General features: G+C 43.8%; 1 protein-coding gene across 3 annotated transcripts in view; it reads left to right on the top strand.

The window, feature by feature from the left end:
• Positions 1-2,891: 2,891 nt before the first annotated feature.
• The window catches only part of LOC140453414 (protein phosphatase EYA3-like), a 75,241-nt gene continuing 57,008 nt past the window's right edge, over positions 2,892-21,124 (top strand). Inside the window, exon 1 of one of the 3 annotated variants that reach the window (XM_072548064.1) lies at positions 2,892-2,978. The gene's annotated coding sequence lies outside the window, so the exon portion shown is untranslated. Of the gene's footprint in view, positions 3,155-21,124 lie in introns of all 3 variants that reach the window. The other 2 variants (XM_072548066.1, XM_072548065.1) reach the window with 2 other exon arrangements.

The raw sequence follows: 21,124 nt of genomic DNA, 5'->3' as shown, positions 1-21,124 counted from the left end.
AGAAACGGGCGGTGCGGGGTTGTGGGACCTTGAGGTTGGAGGCGGTGGATGGGAGATCCCCTGAGGTGATGAGGTTATGGATGGTCTGGGAGATGACGGTTTGGTGGTGGGAGGTGGGGTCATGGTCAAGGGGGCAGTCGGAGGAAGTGTTCGCGAGCTGGCGTTTAGCCTCAGCAATATAAAGATCGGTGCGCCAAACTACCACCATGCCTCCCTTGTCTGCCGGTTTGATGCTGAGGTTGGGGTTGGAGCGGCGGGAGTGGAGGGCTGCACGTTGCGAGGGTGAGAGGTTGGAGTGGGTGAGAGGGGTGGACAGTTTGAGGTGGTCAATGTCGCGGCAGCAGTTAGCTATGAAGAGATCGAGGGTGGGTAAGAGGCCAGCAGGGGGTGTCCAGGTGGATGGGGTGTGTTGGAGGCGGGAGAAGGGGTTGTCAGAGGGTGGGCGGAAGTCCTGGTTGAAGACGTAGGCGCGGAGGCGAAGGCAGCGGAAGAAATGCTCGATGTCTCGCTGCGTGTTGAATTCGTTAATCCAGGAGCGTAGGGGGAAGAAGGTGAGGCCTCTGTTGATGACTAATCTTTCATCCTCAGAGAGGGGTAATTCTGGAGGGATGGTGAAAATACGGCAAGTGTTGGGAGCTAGGACCTGGTGTGGGACTGGAGCTGGGAGTGGGGGCGGGGACGCATGCGGCGTGGTCGTTGTGCAGGCGAGTGACGTCACAGGGAGGCGGAAGTAGATGTGGCGACAGCAACTCCAGGGGCAGAAGTGGCTGTGGCAAATGCAGAAACGGTGTTGTTCCCGGTGGTTTACTATAAACTGACTGACTCCCTGATTACACCTCCTTCCACCCTGCCCCCTGTAAAAATGCCATCCCATATTCCCAATTCCTTCGCCGCATCTGCTCCCAAGAGGACAAATTCCAATACCGAACAACCCAGATGGCCTCCTTCTTCAAAGACTGCAATTTCCCCTCAGATGTGGTTGACTATGCTCTCCACCACATCCCCTCCACTTCCCGCTCCTCCAATTGCCACCAGGACAGAACCCCACTGGTCCTCACCTACCACCCCACCAACCTCCAGATACATCGTATCATCTTTCATCATTTCCACCACCTCCAAACTGACCCCACCAAGGATATATTTCCCTCCCCACCCCTATCAGCGTTCCGGAAAGACCACTCCCTCCGCGACTACCTCGTCAGATCCACACCCCCCACCAACCCAACCTCCACTCCCGGCACCTTCCCCTGCAACCTGTAGGACTTGGCTCAATCTACCAATTTACTTTCTTCGATGTGTGAGCCTCGTCCTGCGTGTTCTTTTAAATGAAGCACTAGGAGAAGATATTCAGTCTCACACTCTTGATTTATTTTAAACAGTAAGTGGACAAAGCATGCAGAGCTCTGGGTCTAACCCTTTTTTCCCTGACCAACTACCACGTGTGGCAGTTCAAAAAGTAAGACCTCGTTTTGTCCCTGCCCCAGTCTTTTATACCAATAAAAACGTCATACAGACACGGAGGTAGAATCATCTTCTCATTGGCTGTTGATCTGACTCCATTCCCCGCCTCCTCGCATTCCCGGATGTCCGACCCCACGTGAGCTTCTTTTGCCCGCGAAACGGATCATCACGTGACCTCCTTGGCCCACTTCCTGGGCGCGAAACGGCACGTCACGTGACTGCCCCGCACCCTTCCTGGGCGCGAAACGGAACGTCACGTGACCGCCCCGCACTCTTCCAGACACAGAACGGGACGTCACGTGACCGCCTTGCACTCTTCCAGGCGCGGAACGGGACGTCACGTGACTGCCTCGCACTCTTCCAGGCGCGGAACTGAAAGTCACGTGACCGCCTCACATTCTTCCGAGCGTGACACGGAATGTCACGTGACTACCTCCTGCGTGTTTTCAACAGCGTCTTCACAGGCTTTTGACTGCTGCAGAGTTTCCCAGTCGCAGCTAGCCTTCAGTTTGTTTTATGTAAGTCATATATTTTACAAACCGCAAGAAATGCAAAACTTGCGCCCATACCTCACCCCCCACCCTCGCTTCCCTCCAAGGGCCCAAGGGATCCTTCCATATACGTCAGAAATTCACCTGCACCTCCACACACATCATTTACTGCATCCGCTGCACCCGATGTGGCCTCCTATACATTGGAGAGACAGGCCACCTACCTGTGGAACATTTCAGAGAACACTATCACCCTCACCTTAACCTCCTTCCACCAATGCCCCTTCCCCAAGTCCCTCCTCCTTACCTTTTATCTTAGCCTGCTTGACACACCCTCCTCATTCCTGAAGAGGGGCTTATGCCCGAAATGTTGATTCTCCTGTTCCTTTGATGCTGCCTGACCTGCTGCGCTTTTCTAGCAACACAAATTTAAGCTTTTCAATGTTTAGTCTATCTGCTGGCAAAAGTCTCCCAATACAATCAAATTCACACTAACATTGAAGGATCTATAATAGTTTTTAAGAAGTTTCAAAAATACAGTGAAGTTAATCATCAAACCCCTCATACATCCTGACTTAAGCTTTCATGCCACGAGTTCAATATCCAAACTCTAAATAAATTGTATTTAGATATAAATAATGTTACGGTTCAATAAGGTCCCTGTTATTCTAAACTGGAGGGATTTGAAAAGAAGAAAACAATATTTAAATGCATAAGTTTACTTTAGTCAACAGCTAACAGGCTTAAAGTAACTACACCTCTCTTAAAACAAAATAATACTTCATAGGGCACCTTTGTCTTGGTTTGAAGACACTGAGAATTGTTGACCACTGAAGCAATCTCACCAATCCACACATGGCGCCTTTCAGTTGATTGCACACGCCCCACTGGCGGGAAGGAGAACTGTTAAGGTCATGTGACCGCTGGAGGGGCGGGGAACACGGAATCCCAGCGTGCAATGTGGTCCTGCAATGGTGGCCGTTAACTCATAGCGACTGAACAAGGGCGATGAAAGCGGACATTAGGGCAAGTCAGCTTTGTGAAATCGATGCTGCCCGGTTTGTAGCTGAAGATTTGTCGCCTAGTATTTTCCTATGCCAATTAGTTAGTGCTTTGGTAGAGTTCACCGTTGTGCGCATTCCGGAGGAAGTAGGTTCGATGGGGCAGCCAGGACTCAGGCCCCGAGTGTCCTCTGCCAAATAGTGAGTATTCAGTGACAAGGTCGGCCGCGCATGCTCGTGAGCTCAGTGTACACTTCCTGCAAAGTTGTGTGCCTCTGCATAGTAAGCTGGAGTGAAGTTAACTCCTGTAGCTCAACAACGTTTAGGAATAGAATAAACTCTAGTTATTACCGTTCTTGTTATATGTTTAATGTCCATACCACAATTTGAAATTTATCTGATTGTAGTGGCCAAAACGTTTGTAATTTAGATAAATTTAACGTGAAAGTTTTGTTCATTATACAGTTCAGAACTTGTATTAGTTGGTTTTAACATTTTCTGTTTAAAGAAAGAACTATGTCAAAGCACTGGCACAATAACTACAACCTGGTTTTGGATTTAAAATTCCATCAAGGTAAATTGTTTGGATAGTGTTACAAGTTTATTTGGAAGTACACTGTACTAGCTTTCAGAGCACTGCTCCTTCATCAGGTAGCTGTGGAACAGCTGATGATCCTGTTCCATAGCTACTTAATGAAGAAGCAACACACCTAAAACTAGTACTTCCAAATAAATCTGTTGGACTATAACCTAGTGTTGTGTGAATTTTAATCTGTCCACCTCAGTCCAACACTGGTACCTCCACATCATGTTTGGATAGTGTTCTTATTGATTTGTGCCATGCAGACATTTCTGGCACACAGTTTATTACCCATCAGTGATTGTTTTTGTGAAGCTAGTGGTGAACTGCCTTCTTGAACACTGGCTTTTGATACAATTTGAAAGTATTCAAGAATGAATCACATTGTCGCTGTAGTGTCATTTTAAAAAAAAAATCACTCAATGGCTGTGAACCTTGTTATTAGGGAAGGAGTCCAGGATTTTAGTCCACCAACAATGAAAGAATGGCAATGTCAGGATGATGTGTGATTTGATGGGAATTTGGTGGTGGTGGTGTTCCCATGTATTCTGATGCCCTTGAGTGTTTTTGGATCTGCACTCATCCAGACAAGTGAGGAGTATTCAATCAATAACTTCACTTCTGCCTTGTAGATGGTGGACAGGCTTTAGGGAGTCAGGAAATGTAGTACTCCTAGCCTCTGACCTGCTCTTGTAGCATTGCATTTATATGGCTAGTTCACTTTCTGGTCAGTGCTAATCCCAGGATGTTGATAACGGATTCAGTGATGGTAGTGCAATTGAGTATCATGGGTGAGATTGTTAAAGAAATATGGAGCAAAGTAAGTCACTAACATCAGTAATGATGACCATATCTCCAACTGTCTCTTATTGGAGACAGAATTATTTGAGTAAGAAACAAGCAGGTAAGTCCAAGGAGTGCCAATGTATGTTATCTACTGGACTTCAAAAAAAGCATTTGACAATGTGCCACACAGGAGGCTGCTGAGTAAAAGAAGGATCCAGGGTGTTAGAGGCAAGGTGCTAGCATGGATAGAAGATTGTCCGGTAGAAAACAGCCAGAGAGTAGGGATAAAATGGTCTTTCTCAGGATGGCAGCTGCTGACAAGTGGTGTTCGCGAGGGTCTGTATTGGGACCACAGCTTTTCACTATACATTAATGATTTAGATGAAGAATCTGAGGGCATTCTGGCTAGGTTTGCAGGTGATGCAAAGATAGGTAGAAGGACAGTTAGTATTGAGGAGGCAGGCTGGCTGCAGAAGAATTTGGACAGGTTAGGAGAGTGGGCAAAGAAGTGGCAGTTGGAGAACAACATGGGAATGTGTGAGGTCATGCACTTTGGTAAGAAGAGTAGAAGCACGGACTGTTTTCCAAATGGGGAGAAAGTTCAGAAGTCTGAAGTGCAAAGAGACTTGGGAGTTTAAGTCCAGGATTCTCTCAAGGTAAACTCGCAGATTGAGTCAGTAGTTAGGAAGGCAAATGCAATGGTGGTATTTATTTTGAGGACTTGAATATAGAAGCAGGGATGTACTTCTGAGTCTCTATAAGGCTCTGATCAAACCACCTTTTGAGCATTATATGCAGTTTTGGGCCTGATATAACAAAGAAAATTTACAACCCAGGAACACACCCTTCGGCCCTCCAAGCCTGAGCCAATCTGGATCAACTGTCTAAACCTGTCGCCCAATCCCTAAGCATCTGTATCCCTCTGCTCCCCACCTACTCATGCATCTCTCCAGATGCATCTTAAATGAATCTACCGTGCCTGCCTCTACCACTTCTTCTGCTGGCAATGCGTTCCAAATGTCCATCACCCTCTGTGTGAAGTACTTGCCGTGTGTATCTCCCTTAAACTTTCCACCTCTCACCTTGAAAGAGTGGCCTCTCGTTATTGAATGCTTCACCCTGGGAAAAAGCTTGTCTCTATCCACCTTTTCTATCCCCTTCATGATTTTGTAAATCTCAATCAGGTCCCCCCCATCTCCTTTTTTCTAATAAAAATAAACCTAACCTACTCAACCTTTCTTCATAGCTAGCACCTTCCATACCAGGCAACATCCTCATAAACCTTCTCTGCACCATCTCCAAAATGTCCACGTCCTTTTGGTAATGTGGCAAACAGAACTGTACACAGTATTCTAAATGCGGCCAAACCTGGGGATTTGTCCACCTTAATAGCCTCTAGCCTACCCAACACATCTTCCCTACTTATGTCAATGTGATCCAGACTAATCAAACTTCTGTCTCTAATCTCAACATTCATCATGTTCCTCTCCTCAGTGAACACTGATGCACAGTAATCATTCAGAATCTCGCCCATTTACTCAGGTTCGGCACACAGCCTTCCTTCGTTATCCTTTAGTGGACCAGTCCTTTCTCTAGTTACCCACTTGCTTCTTATATAAGAATAAAATGCTTTGGGATTCTCCTTAATTCTGCTCACTAAAGCTATTTCTTGACCCCTTTTAGTCCACTTGATTCCTCATTTAAGACTTAGCCCATTCTTCCGATATTCCTCCAGGACCCGTACTGTTCTTAGCTGCCTAGACCTTATGTACGCTTCCCTTTTCCTCTTGGCTAGTTGTAGAATTTCTCCTGTCATCCTCGGTTCACAAATCTTGCCCTTCCTATCCTTTACCTTCAACGGGACATGTCTATCCTGCACTATCTTTAAGCTATCTTTGAAAGCCTCCCACATCTCAAATGTCGACTTCCCTTCAAATAGCTGTGTCCAATCCACATATCTGAGCTCCTGCCTAACTTTGATATAATTGGCCTTGGCCCAGTTTAGTACTCTTCCCTTACGACCATTCTCTTCTTTATCTACGAGTATTCTAAAACTTACAGAATTGTGGTCACTGTTCGCAAAGAAATCCCCCAACGCAACTTCTACCACCTTGTCCTGGCTCGTTCCCCAGTACCAGGTCCAATATGGCCCCTTTGCTCGTTGGACTATTGACATACTGCTCTAGAAAACTCTCCTGGATGCTTCTTACAAATTCTACCCCATCCAGACCTCTGGCGCTAAGTGTATCCCAGTCAATGTTGGGAAAATTAAAATCTCCCATCACTACTACCCTATTGCCTCTACATCTTTCCATAATCTGTTCACCTATTTGTTCTACCTCACGCTCATTGTTGGGAGGCCTGTAATACAGCCCCAACAATGTAACTGCACCCTTCTTATTTCTCAGCTCCACCCATAATGCTTCACTACCCAAGATCTCCATAGTGTGCTCCTTTAGCACAGCCATGATATCGTCCCTGACCAGCAATGCAACACCAACCCCCCTTTTACTTCCCTCCCTGTCCTGTCTGAAGTGTCTATATCCTGGAACATTTAGTTGCCCATCATCATGCCCTTCCTTCAACTAAGTCTATGTGATAGCAATAATGTCATACTCCCAGGCACCAATCCAAGACTTAAGTTCATCTGCTTTATACACACTCTACCCCTTGCATTAAAGTAGATGCATTTCAGGCCACCAGTTCTTTTGCGTTCATCTGCTCTCTGCTTACTCTTCCCTTTTATTAATGCTATCTTCATAATTCTTACGGTCTCCACCTCACTGCCTGCTTGTTTTCTCATCTGGTTCCCAGCCCCCTGCCACATTAGTTTAAAACCTCCCCAACAGCAGTAGCAAAAACTCCCCCAAGGACATTGGTTCCAGTCTGGTTCAGATGTAGACCCTCCATTTTATAATAGTCCCACCTTCCCCAGAACCGGTCCCAATGTCCAACAAATCTGAATCCCTCCCTCCTACACCATCTCTCAAGCCACATGTTCATCCTGTCTATTTTTTCATTTCCATGCTGGCTAGCACATGGCGCTGATCCCAAGATCACTACCTTTGAGGTCCTCCTCTTTAACTTCTCTCCTAGCTCCCTGAATTCTTCTTTCAGGACCTCATCTCGTTTTCTATTTATGTCGTTGGTGCCTATATGCACCAAGACAACTGGCTGTTCATCCTCCCCTCTGCAGCTGATCAGTGACATCCCTGATCCAAGCACCTGGGAGGCAACATACCATCCGGGAGTCCCATTTTCAGCCATAGAACCGCCTATCTGCTCCCCTCACAATAGAATCCCCTATGAGTTTTTTTCCCGCCCTTCTGAACAGCACGGTATACCTGTTTTGGAGGAAGATGACCGCAGGGGACACCTGCACTGCCTTCCTACTCTTTTTCTGTCTTTTGGTCACCCATTCACAGTTCACTAAACATATTACCCATGACCACCTCAGCATTGTGAATGCTCCACAGTGAGTCCATCCGCAGCTCCAGAGCCGTCATGCGGTCTCACAAAAGCTGCAGCTGGACATACTACTTGCAAGTAGTAAGAGTCAGGGACGTCAGACATGTTCCTAAGCTCCCACATCAAGCAAGAAGCACATGCCATGGGTCTGAGGTCCCCTGCCATTGTAAACTTAGCTTTATATGAACTAACTAAAACCAAACAATGCACTTAAATATATGAAAAAGAAAGATAAAGAAAAAATAAAATCCTTACCTTATGGAGTCTTTTTCTTCCGGTTGGGGGGTGGGGGGGCAGGAGGGAGGGAGGTACGACCCGTGTAGTGTCTCTGGTTTAGCCATTGCCCAAATATAAATTAAGCCTTTACCTTCCTGGCAGCCCTTGCTTCACTCCTCCTTGTCTCCTTGCCACACTGTCAAAATGGAGGCCTGACTACCGAGGTAAATGCCTTTTTAAGTGGGAAAACTTATCCTTCCCATCAGCCCTCGCTTCACTCCTCCTGCTCTCCTCGCCGCACTGTCAAAATGGAGGCCTCAGGAAAGATGTACTGGCTTTGGAGCGTGTTCAGAGGACGTTCATGAAAATGGTTCCAGGAATGAACAGCTTAACATATGAAGACACTGGGACTGTACTCAATGGAATTTAGAAGGATGAGTGGAGGATCTAATTGAAATTTACAGAATATTAAATGGCCTGGACAGAGTGGATGTTGGGAAGATGTTTCCATTGGTAGGAGAGATTAGGACCTGAGGCCTTAGAGTAAAGGCAAGAACTTCTAGAATGGAGATAGAGAAATTTCTTCAGCCATAGAGTGGTTAGTCTATGGAATTCACTGCCACAGAAGGCTGTAGAGGCTAGGTCATTGAGTATATTTAAAACGGATATAGATAGGTTCTTGATTGTCAAGGAGATTAAGGGTTATGGGGAGAAAGCAGGAGAATGGGGTTGAGAAATCTATCAGCCATGATTGAATGGTGGAGCAGACTCGATGGGCTGAATGGCATAATTTTTGTTTCTGTGACTTATGGTCTAATTAGGGTATACTGGATGATAACTGCAAATTTCCTCAATAACATTGTAAAAACCAAAACCGAAGTTCCTGATGAAACTCAGCAGGTCTGGCAGCATCTGTGGGAAGAAAGTAGAGTTAACATTGAGTCTGGTGACTTAATCAGAAATAAAAGCAAAATGCTGTGAACAGTGGATCTGTCGATATGCCAAGGAGGATAAGAATACTCAACACCCCGAGTGCAGGCCCACTAACCTTGTTTTGACATGATCCACACCCATCTCCCCATTCCCTCATGATGACAATTGTAACTATATAACCTTGTCACCTGTAGTCAAGGTCAGATCTGTATTTGGTGAAATCACTGTTTTGAGGGAGGGCTGTACCAGATACAGGAGGCTGCCGGGAAGGTAAAGTCTTAATTTATATTTGGGCAATGGCTAAACCAGAGATACTACACGTGTCGTACCTCCCTCCTTCCTGCCCCCCAACCGGAAGAAAAAGACTCAGTCAGGTTAGGCTTTTATTTTTTCTTTATCTTTCTTTTTCATATATTTAAGTGCATTGTTTGGTTTTAGTTAGTTCATATAAAGCTAAGTTTACAATGGCAGGGGACCTCAGACCCATGGCATGTGCTTCTTGCTTGATGTGGGAGCTTAGGAATGTGTCTGATGTTCCTGACTCTTACACTTGCAAGAAGTGTGTCCAGCTGCAGCTTTTGTGTGACCGCATGACGGCTCTGGAGCTGCGGATGGACTCACTGTGGAGCATTCACAATGCTGAGGTGGTCATGGGTAATATGTTTAGTGAACTGATTTTGATTTGAAATCCAAAAATGGAACTTCAGAATGGAAAAGGTGTTACAATGATGAGCTATTGGGAAGTCAAATATTTTCATTCATGAGACTAATTGTTCACAAGCTTCCGATTTATTAATTTGTATCGGAAATGCCAAGTGCATATTTTATTCATAGCTGTTCTGTGGTCCTGTTTGTATAGTATTAATGTAAAAAGAAACTTTATCGTCTGTATATTTAGGCATTATCGAAAAACTGTAATTGCCACCCTGTGGAATAAGTGGAAAATGGGATGACAGCTAAATACTGTATTTCCAAATTGTTTGTTAAAACTCCTCTTTTTATGGATTTCCAAGAGTATTAAATGTAAACATGCCAGTACTACTCAACAACTGGCTTCAATTGAAATTTGTACAAGGTGTTTTGGTAATGTGTTAACATTGTTCTCTGTCATGTCTTTGAGTTTTTGCCATGCTTGCAAATGGTAAGGAATTCTTTCGTAGAATGAAATCATCTTTGAGTTTGTAGACATCCCATGCTGCATCTGAATCCTGCATGTCTTAATATTTGAGGTCTTGGAAGTATCTACTGTGCATAGAATAGATTTGATCCATGATTTGCGATTCAAGGAGCTTGAACATCTATGCATGTATCTCACTTATAAACTTTTCCATAATCTGTGTATGACGAAATCATGATTTCACTTTCTCAGATTTTTTTCTTCTTTTTCAAAGGCGCAACAAAATGCTGGTTTTGCCAAACGTTATAGCAATTGACTTGATCATTAGTGTTTGAGAAGTCAATTGATATGTGAAGGGCAGCAATCCTTTGAGCAGTAGCAACGTTTCATACTGCCTGAAGGCATTGTTTTATCTGTGAAATGTGGCCCTGATGAATTTCTTGGAACGTAAACAGATTTATATGCTACTAATGAAAGGTGGCTAAATTATGGCCTCACATTATATGAGCCTGATGCTGTGTCCTTTCATTGATGGTGACATGTGTAAAGAGGTGACTGCATTCTGGGAGATGGTTGCCTAAATTTGACAACATTATTCATAGTGGGTATCATTTAAGTTGGTAATCAGAATATTAAGAAAATTAAGAGCTTCTATGTTCTCTATTAGGCTACTATGAGCATGTGAATCGTGAAGGAATGTTAGGTGCTTTATTTCAGTTTTAGTATGATAGTGGGAATGAAAATTATGTGAAAGAAGTCAATTAATGCACTATGATAACTACAGACCAGAAAAAAGTTGAAAAAAATTGGTCAAACTCAAGGACAAGATTGTATTCATCTACAATCCTGAGGGAACATGGCTTGGTTTTGGATATGAGCTTAATTTACCTGGTGTAAGGTTGAAAAGGCACAAATATTGCTTTAGTTCTGTATTTGAAATTGACTTTTGTTCCCCTGTGGCATAATGTTATTTTGAATTGCATCTGAGTGATTGATTCACCAGATCCTTAGTGTTTCCAGGATTCATTCTCTTACTGTAAAACCCAAATGTTTCTTGATTTTAAAGATTGTCCTTCTGTACTATTGCCTGCAACTTGTATCTCAATGGTTTCACAAGTTCATTGACATTGTGGCCTATACTTTCTGTCATATTGCTGATTATACCCTTTGCACCTGAACATTGCTGGAAAGAAATACTTTCAGAGGATTTTTTGTGTTTCTGCCATTTGTTTTAGCAGTGTGTGCTCATTTTAAATGTTACTCTTTTCAAGCATAGAAGTCTGTCTGTATTCCATATTTTAGCACTGTCTAACAACTGAAATGCCAGCACAGTGTGAAATGTTTGCAGTCTTGCATACAATCTACTGAACTCCCATTATGTACCTTCTTATGAACTCTGTCATATAGACAGGCCCTTCGGCCCAAACTGGTCCATGCCGACCAAAATGCCAACCACTCTAACCTCGTTTCCCTGCATTTAGCCCATATCCTTCTAAATCTTTCCTATCCATGTATTTGTCCAAATGCCTTTTAAATGTTGTTAATGTACCTACTTTGACCACTTTCGCTGGTAGCCCAGAACCCTGGGAAAAAGACAGACCCTATCCACGCCTGTTATAGAAGTGTATAAGATCATAAGATCCCCCCTCATTCTCTGAAGCTTGAAAGAAAAAGTTCTAGCTTGTTCAACCTCTCCCTGTAACTCAGACTATTGAGTCCTGGTATCATCCTTATAAATTCCTTCTGAACTCTTTCCAGTTTAATAACATACTTCCTATAGCAAGGTGACCAAAACTGAACACAATATTCCAAGTGCGGCCTCACCAATGTCCCGTACAACTGCAACATATCTTCCCAACTTCTATGCTCAGTGCCCTGACTGATGAAGGCCAGTGTGCCAGAAGCTACCTTCGTTGCCCTGTCTACCTGTGACTCCATTTTGAGAACCATGTAACTGAACTCCTTGGTCCCTCTGTTTCACTACAGTCCTTAAGACTCTACCATTCACCAAGAAACTCCTATCTTGATTTGACTTTCCAAAATGCAAGACCTTGCACTTATCCATATTAAACTCCAACGGCCATTTCTCGGCCCACTTGCCAACTGATCAAGGTCCTGCTGCATTTTCTGATAACTTTCCTTGCCGTCCATGATACCACATATGCCATCTGCGAACTTCCTAATTATGCCTTATACATTCTCATCCTAATCATTGCTTGTTGTTAAATATATCAATGTGTCCAGCACCAACCTCTGAGGCAGTCCACTAGTCAAAGGCCTCCAGTCTGGCAAGCATCCTTGCACTATTACCCTCTGCTTCCTACCATCAAGCCAGTTGTGTATCTAGTTTGCCAGCTCCTCCTGGGTTCCGTGCATTCTAACCTTCCAGAGCAGTCTACCATGTGAAATCTTATCAAAGTCCTTACTAAAAACCATATAGACCACGTCTACTATCCTGCCCTCATAAAACTTCCTGGTTACTTCATCAAAGAACTCTTTTAACAAATTTGTGAGGCATAATATCCCATACACTAAGTAATATACTCCTAATCAAACCCTACCTTTGTAAATGCATGTATATCACATCTCTCAGAATCTTATCTAGTGACTTAACTACCACAGAGGTTAGGCTTACTAGTCTATAGTCCCCAGCTTTTTCTTTGCTGCCCTTCTTGAATAAGAGCACAATCACTACTCTCCAGTCTTCTGAGACCTTACCTGTGGCTAACAATGATGCAAAAATATTAGCCAGGGCTCCCACTTTTTTTTTAGCCTCTTGCAGTGTTCTTGGATATATCTGGTCAAGACAAGGAGATTTATCCACCTTCATACATTCTAATATGTCTTACACCACTCCTAATGGGATATGGACTGACCCCAGGATATGACTACTAACTTTCCCAGGTTTTTGTCTTTCTCCACATAAAACACAGGAGAAATATTTATTGAGGACCTTGACCATCTCTTGCGGGTCTACACACACATGTCCACTTTGGTCCTTGACAGGTCCAATCTCTCTCTAGTTATTCTTTCTCCTTTTTAATATACTTAAAGAACCTCTTTGGATTCACTGTAATCTTCTCAGCCAAAGCTATCTCATGCCGCGTTTTTGCCCGCCCGATTTCCTCCTTCAGTAAATTCCTGTATCTGCTATATACCTCCAGGAATTCCCTTAATCCTGCTACCTCTACCTGTGCAAACCTCCTATTTTCTGGTGAAAGCCACTATCTCTTGTCATCCAGGGTTCCCTATTGCTGTTTACCTTGCCTTTCACTCTCCCAGGAGCACATAGACCTTGAACTCTAGCTATTTCACTTGCTGGAGATCCCTTTGCCTGCAAACAAACTACTCCAATCAGCACCTGCAAGCTCCTGTCTAATTTCTATCAAAAATTTATCTTGCCCCATTTTAGCACTTGATCTTCTCCATACCTATTTTAAAATAGAACTATGGATGCTGGTCCCAAAGTGCTTCCCCCACTATCATCTCTGTCACCTGTCCTGCCCTATTTCCCAAGAGTATGTCGAGTTTTGCCCCTTTCTGAGTAGGATCCTCCATATACTGCTTGAGGAAATATTCCTGAACGTACTTAACAAATTCCACTACATCTAAGCCCTTAATACTAAGGCTTATCTTAACTCTTTCTAAACTTGTCCAAATCTGACCATGCTACATAAGCAGTTAGTACGTGTTTTTGATAAATTTTATCTGGAAGAAAGTGAGGACTGCACATGCTGGAGATCAGAGTCGAAGACTGTGGTGATGGAACAGCACAGCTGGTCAGACAGCATCCGAGGACCAGGCGAACTGATGTTTTGAGCATAAGCCCTTCATCAGGAATGAGCCTTGTGGTCCAAGGGGGCTGAGAGATAAATGGAGAGTGGGACTGGGTGGAAGGTAGCTGGGAATGCAATAGGTAGATGAAGTTGGGGGTGATGGTGATAGGTTGGAGAGGAGGGTGGAATGGATCTGTGGGAAGGAAGATGGATGGGTAGGACAATTCAGGAGGGCAGTGATGAGTTGGAAAGTTGGATCTGGGATAAGGTGGGTGGAGGGGAAATGAAGAAACTGATGAAATTCACATTGATCCTGTGTGGTTGAAGAGTCCCAAGGCGGAAGATGAGGCATTCCTCTGTTAGGTTCTATTCCTGAGGTTTCACACATGAGATGCAATTCGCACATGCTAACTTCTGCAAACACTTAAAGTTTATTAAAGCTTGTACAAGCCAGGTGACCCCTCTGACACTCTTCACTGGTTGTGCAAAGTCGAGGCCCCGAACAAAGAAAACACATCCCCTTTATACAGGTCAGTTGGTATTGCTTCCAGCTACTCTGGCCACTTCCCCCATGTTACCCCAGGTACAATGGTGGGATGAGGTCATCCTTGGAGATAATGTAAATGCAAATGTCCTAATCTCGGGGAATCATATGCAAAAGGTTTCCAGACTCAGTGATTCACCAAGACAATGTAGGTGTGATATGTTCTAGCTTCGGGGTGGCCCTGCAAATGACTTCTGGCTCTGCTACTTCCCCAGACAATGTAGGTGTGATATGCTTCAGTATCGCAGGATGATCGTGCAAATGAATTTGGGGATGTTTATGAAAGCATTTCTAATGGAAGGGGCTGACTGAGAGTTTAATTTTGATAATGGTAGGAGAGTAGTAGTAGTAAATGACTATCTAAATGAAGTGGGAGTCACTTGCATTCCTGCATGAATGTCATCCCCACCCACTTCCAGAATGTTCAGCTTCTGGAGGAAGACAGTACAGTTTAACCCTTTTAATATTACACTAATGTGCAGAGAGATAGTCCAATTTAATCTTTTATCATTACCTCTCCTCCAGGCATCAGGTGGTTAGGGTTTGGCCGTGGAGGAGGCCCAGGACCTGGGCCAGGAAATATTATCCACAAAAATTAGCGCTAACTAATGGTCCTGTTTCGATATGGTAGTGAAGGCATTTGTCGTCATCTCTTTGGTAGTGTAACCTTGGTCCATGTGAGCACTTTCTGTTATTCCGCAAGAAATAAGGTGCACATTTAGAAAACATGGCTAGATAATCATTCGCTAAAGCTTTGCATTTTGATTGAGTCATCCTCTGCGAACAGTATTGTTCACTATAAGTTCTCGAGTGTTCAGGCATACATTTTTCAATTAGTTTTATTTCAACCAACCACAAAGCATAAAACATTCCTCCTCTGACTGACTCTCCTTTTTAGTTAATTGTATTAAAAATGTATGAAATTAGTTCACAGCATCTGTTTGCTTTGTTACCTTTAGCATCCTAATAACCAACTTAGATCTTAATATCAGCAAGGAATTCATTTCCTGTTAAGCAGATGCAGCATGACAGACTTGCACGTGAAGGAAGTCCACAAGGTATTTGTGTGACTGAGAAATATTAGATTTTTAAAAATTTCATACATAGGATATGGTGTCTCTGCATGGGCCAGGATTAATTGCCCAACCTTGGTTGTCCTTGAGAAGGCAGTTGGAGCAGCTTGCTTGAACCACCACATTCCTGTAAGTAGAGTGCTGTTTGAGAGAGAGCTCCAGTGTTTTGATCCAAAGACACAGAAGAAACAGTGAAATATTTCCTGGTCAAAATGGTGACTCACTTGCAGAAAAGGCAGGTGCTCTTGTACATCCTTCTTGAGGGTAGACATCATGGATTTGGAAGGTGCTATCTAAGGAACTTTTGAACGGTACACATCACTGCTACTCAGTAAATGGTGGTGGAGGGAGTGGGTATTTCACAATGTGGTGCCAATCACATGGGTTGCTTTGTCCTGGATCGTAGCAAGATATTTTTTGTATTGTTAGAGCTGCACTTATCCAGACAGCAAGGGTATAATCCACCACCTTTCTGACTTGTGCTTTACAGTTGGTGGGCAGTCTTTGGGGAATCAGGAATTGTCAGTGACTGCAGTATCCTAGCCTCTGAGTTGTGATTGTTGAGAATGTGCATTTGTATGACCAGTGCAATTTATTTTCTTGGGCAATGGTAACCCCAGTGATATTAATAATGGGGGATTCAATGATGATGACGACATTGTATGTCAAGGGCTAATGTTTAGATTCTTTCTTGTTGGAGGTGAGCATCATCTAATGTTACCCCATATCAGCCAAAATCTGGATATTGTCTAAGTCTTTACTGCATTTGATTTGATTTGTTGCCACGTGTATCTTGTTACAAAATACAGTTAAAAAGTGTTGCATAATATTGATATTTCCAACGCCATCTTAAAACACAGAAAAATAAACCATAACACAGAATATAAAAGAAAAAGAATTAAGAAATAACGTCCAACTTTACAATCCTTATTAAGTGCTCTGTGTGGGTCATGGGCCTTATGGCCAGGCATGACTCCCCTTTACCGTGTCACTCAAGCTGTAATGCAAGTCAGCACTCTTCAGTGCCATCTCACTTCCACTGACATAGTCAGCACTGTCTTGGTTACAAAACCGGAATAACACAAACCAAAATAAAGGAAACAAAGCCAAAATGAGTTAGAAATATCCAGGTAATAAAGTCTTATTTAAGTCTTATCTCCAGACAGGCACCCAGGCCAAGCCACAGCCTAGAGGTAATCTAGGCTACCACCTCTGATTCTATAACTACTGGTGGAGCAACCAGGGCCTGGAATATGCTCGGGCAGGGCCCTCCTACAGTCTCCAATTGCCAGATCCTGAAACATGCTCGGACAAAGTATGTTTGCAGCCTGTGATCAGCATTTCCTGTATCATGGTTAGGCAGGGACTGTCACCTGTGTTGCACTGAAGAAAACCTGTTAAACAAAGGGGAAAAAAGAAAGAAAGAGCTCAGGCGCTTGAACACAGTGCTGGTACTCAGCAGCTGTCTTGGAACCAAACCATTTGGGCCTGAAATGCTTTAGTGTCCGAGTCATGAATGGTGCTGACCATTGTGCAGTCATCTGCACATATCTCTATTTCTGACCCCATGATATAGGAAAAGCCATTGTTGAAATAGCTTGGTTGGGCCTAGGACACTGTATTTTAATATTTTTTACTGCAAGCTTGGGTCATGGGATTCTAAGTTTAAGCAAATGGGTTTGTCTGTGTCAATGGGGTTAACAATTAAAAACTATAATATCTCTAATTCCAAATGAGGAAGTTGCCCAAAATTCTGAAGGAATTACAAAGGTCATATGGCAACAATTTTAAAGACTGATTCATTCCAGACTGACGAAGTTGTTTGCGAAGTGATGTACGAAGCTGCAGTGCTGAGAGTTCTTTTGATACAGAAACATGTGCTCAGCAGTGTTGCTAAGAAAAGGAGTTTAAAGCAATGAAATTATCTTTGAGTGAGAAATTTATTAATAATCAAAGAGTTGGGATATAGTTGGAAAAAATGTCTTTGTTTTAAACTTTAAAAACTTCACAAAGGGTTGTAGCTATGGCAGTGATAGTTTCCTTCCAGTGCACTCAGTCAGCAGCATAGTAACCCATAATTCCAAGCACAAATAAATTACCCAGAATTCCAGAATTACCCAGGGAATTGTGCAGAGGGGCAAGGGGAGTATTTTCCAAATTGATTGATTCGGTCTGGTCTGGGAAGCCATTCAAAAGAGAAGCATGTGTCATGTTCCTTTCATGTTTCAAAGCAGTTCTTTAAAAGAGTAACGTGCTAAGTAGCATTCCTGGGAAGTTTAAAATAATGAAGTGATTTTGGAATAAAAGGTTGATATTATTTGTCCCAGACTAGAGTTGGGACATAGCTGGTGGAGAGAAGTTTAAAAATTAGTTTCTGCAAGGAAAATATGGCACGAGAAGGAGACCAGGTCAGGAGCATAAATATTTACAGTTTCAGCAGAGGAGTCAAAATTTTATTAACTTTAAAGAAATGATCAGGACAGCTACCGTATATACTCGAGTAATAGTCAAAGTTTTTTGACTACTTTTTAAGGTTAAATATACGGGATTCACTATTAGATGGATACTACTTTTGAGGGGCTAATATTCATGCCAGTCAAAATTCATACCTTCTCATTAGCAGAAGCCCAATTGATCTTTAAAGGAATAAAGTTTACAAAAAAGAATTATGGTAATTCTGAAAACCCAGAGCAGAACAAAACAGCAGTGGATTGGAAGACCAGCAGTGGAGCAGAACAATTGGCAGACTGGAAAGCTGGAGCGGGACATGACGGCCGGCACACTGACTCAGAAGTTTGATTTGTTATCTATGAAAAAATAGGGTTGACGTTTACGTGAGACACCTGGAAAATTCCAGGTTAATTGGCCAAAAGTAGGGGGTCAACTTTTGCATGAGATCGACTATTACTTGTGTATATGCTTTGGAGATGCCGGTGTTGGACTGGGGTGTACAAAGTTTAAAAATCACACAACACCAGGTTTAATTGGAAGCACGAGCTTTTGGAACACTGCTCCTTCATCAGGTGATTGTGGAGTACACAATTGTAAGACACAGAATTTATATCAAAAGTTTACAGTGTGATGTAACTGAAATTATACATTGAAAAATACCTTGATTGTTTGTTAAGTCTTTCATCTGTTAGAATGACCATGCCAATTTCACTTCTTTCGTATGTAAATCGCAAAACCTTTTTTAAAAGTTACATTCTTAGGTTAACTTTAACAATTGGTGTCAGCCCACATAATATGTTGAAGGTGTTCGCCCCCTGTGTGCTGTTGTGTGCGCCATAACGTTAGACTGATTCTAATTTTTAAAAATGATTTAACAGAGTCTTACATGGATTCATGCAGTTTTTGAGCAAAGTACAATGTAACTCTGCAAGTACGAATTCACCCCAAAAAAGAGGCTGCCCACATATAGCACATCCCAAGAACAAAATCTGATGAACCTTTCGCCTACCCTCCATAACAATCATACCTTTCCCAATATAAGGAGATCAAAATAGCACCAAGCACTCCAGATGTGCTCTAACCAAATTCATGTACAATTGAAGCAAAGCTTCATTACTCCGGTTCTCAAATCCTCTTGCAATAAAGACTAATGGACTATTAGCCTTTCTGATGGCTGACAAGCAGGTGCAACAAGCTATCAGTGACTTATCGATAAGGACAGCTAAATCCGTGTATGCACCTGTGCTTTCTGATCTCTCACCATTTAAGAAATCTCCTGTTTTTCCTATCAAAGTTGATAATCTCTAATTTTTCCACATCATGTTCCATCTATGTTCTTGCCATCTGCGAATTCTATTCAAATCTTCTTGAAAGCATTTTAAATCTCCCTCAATGTTTATTTCTGTTTTAACTTGTGAATGAAGCTTTGTTATCATTGCACAAATCACTCAGCTTCTGGATTAGAGGTGCTGGAAAAGCACAGCAGTTCAGGCAGCATCTGAGGAGCAGTAAAATTGACATTTCTGGCAAAAGCCCTTCATCAGGAATACAGGCAGAGAGCCTGAAGGATAGAGAGATAAATGAGAGGAGGGTGGGGGTGGGGAGAAAGTAGCATAGAGTACAATAGGTGAGTGGGGGAGGGGATGAAGGTGATAGGTCAGGGAGGGGGATGGAGTGGATAGGTGGAAAAGGAGATAGGCAGGTGGGACAAGTCATGGGGACAATGCTGAGCTGGAAGTTTGGAACTGAGGTGAGGTGGGGAAAGGGGAAATGAGGAAGCTGTTGAAGTCCACATTGATGCCCTGGGGTTGAAGTGTTCCGAGGTGGAAGATGAGGCGTTCTTCCTGCAGATGTCGAGTGATGAGGGAGCGGCGGTGTAGGAGGCCCAGGACCTCCATGTCCTTGGCAGAGTGGGAGGGGGAGTTGAAATGTTGGGCCATAAGGCGGTGTGGTTGATTGGTGCGGGTGTCCCGGTGATGTTCCCTGAAGCGCTCTACAAAGAGGCATCCAGTCTCCCCAATGTAGAGGAGACTGCATCGGGAGCAACAGATACAATAAATGATATTGGTGGATGTGAAGGTAAAACTTTGGATGTGGAAGGCTCCTTTAGGGCCTTGGATGGCGGTGAGGGTGGAGGTGTGGGCGCAGGTTTTGCAATTCCTGCGGTGGCAGGGAAAGGTGCCAGGACAGGAGGGTGAGTTGTAGGGGGGGCGTGGACCTGACCAGGTAGTCACGGAGGGAACGGTCTTTGCGGAAGGCGGAAAGGGGTGGGGATGGAGATATATTCCTGGTGGTGGGGTCCGTTTGGAGGTGGCGGAAATGTCAGCAGATGATTTGGTTTATGCGAAGGTTGGTAGGGTGGAAGGTGAGCACCTGGGGCGTTCTGACCTTGTTACGGTTGGAGGGGTAGGGTCTGAGGGCGGAGGTGCGGGATGTGGACGAGATGCATTGGAGGGCATCTTTAACCATGTGGGAAGGGAAATTGCGGTCTCTAAAGGAGGAGGCCATCTGGAGGAACCTATCCTCCCATCCTGACACCTTCCCCTGCCACTGCAGGAATTGCAAAGTGTGCCCACACCTCCTCCCTCACCTCCATCCAAGGCACTAAAGGAGCCTTTCACATCCATCAAAGTTTTACCTGCACATCCACCAATATCATTTATTGCATCCGTTGCTCCCAATGCAGTCTCCTCTACATTGGTGAGACTGGACGCCTCCTCGCACCCTCACCACCAGTCGCCTGGAGGAAGAATGCCTCATCTTCCGCCTCGGAACACTTCAACCCCAGGGCATCAATGTGGACTTCAACAGTTTCCTCATTTCCCCATCCCCCACCTTGCCCCAGTTCCAAACTTCCAGCTCAGCACTGTCCCCATGACTTGTGTCCTACCTGCCTATCTTCTTTTCCACTTATCCACTCCATCCTCCTCCCTGACCTATCACCTTCATCCCCTCCCCCACTCCCCTATTGTACTCTATGCTACTTTCTCCCCCACCCTCCTCTAGCTTAGCTCTCCACCCTTCAGGCACTCTGCCTGTATTCCTGATGAAGGGCTTTTGCCTGAAATGTCGATTTTACTGCTCCTCGGATGCTTCCTGAACTGCTGTGCTTTTCTAGCACCTCTAATCCAGAATCTCGTTTCCAGCATCTGCAGTCATTGTTTTTACCTACAAATCACTCAGCATCTATCTGTATTGAACAGATGACCTATGAATTGAAAATCCTT

The sequence above is a fragment of the Chiloscyllium punctatum genome, chromosome 27, assembly GCF_047496795.1.
Source record: "Chiloscyllium punctatum isolate Juve2018m chromosome 27, sChiPun1.3, whole genome shotgun sequence".
Lineage (NCBI taxonomy): Eukaryota > Metazoa > Chordata > Chondrichthyes > Orectolobiformes > Hemiscylliidae > Chiloscyllium > Chiloscyllium punctatum.
Note: the sequence above shows the minus strand (reverse complement) of the source record. Positions and strands in the feature narration are given on the sequence as shown.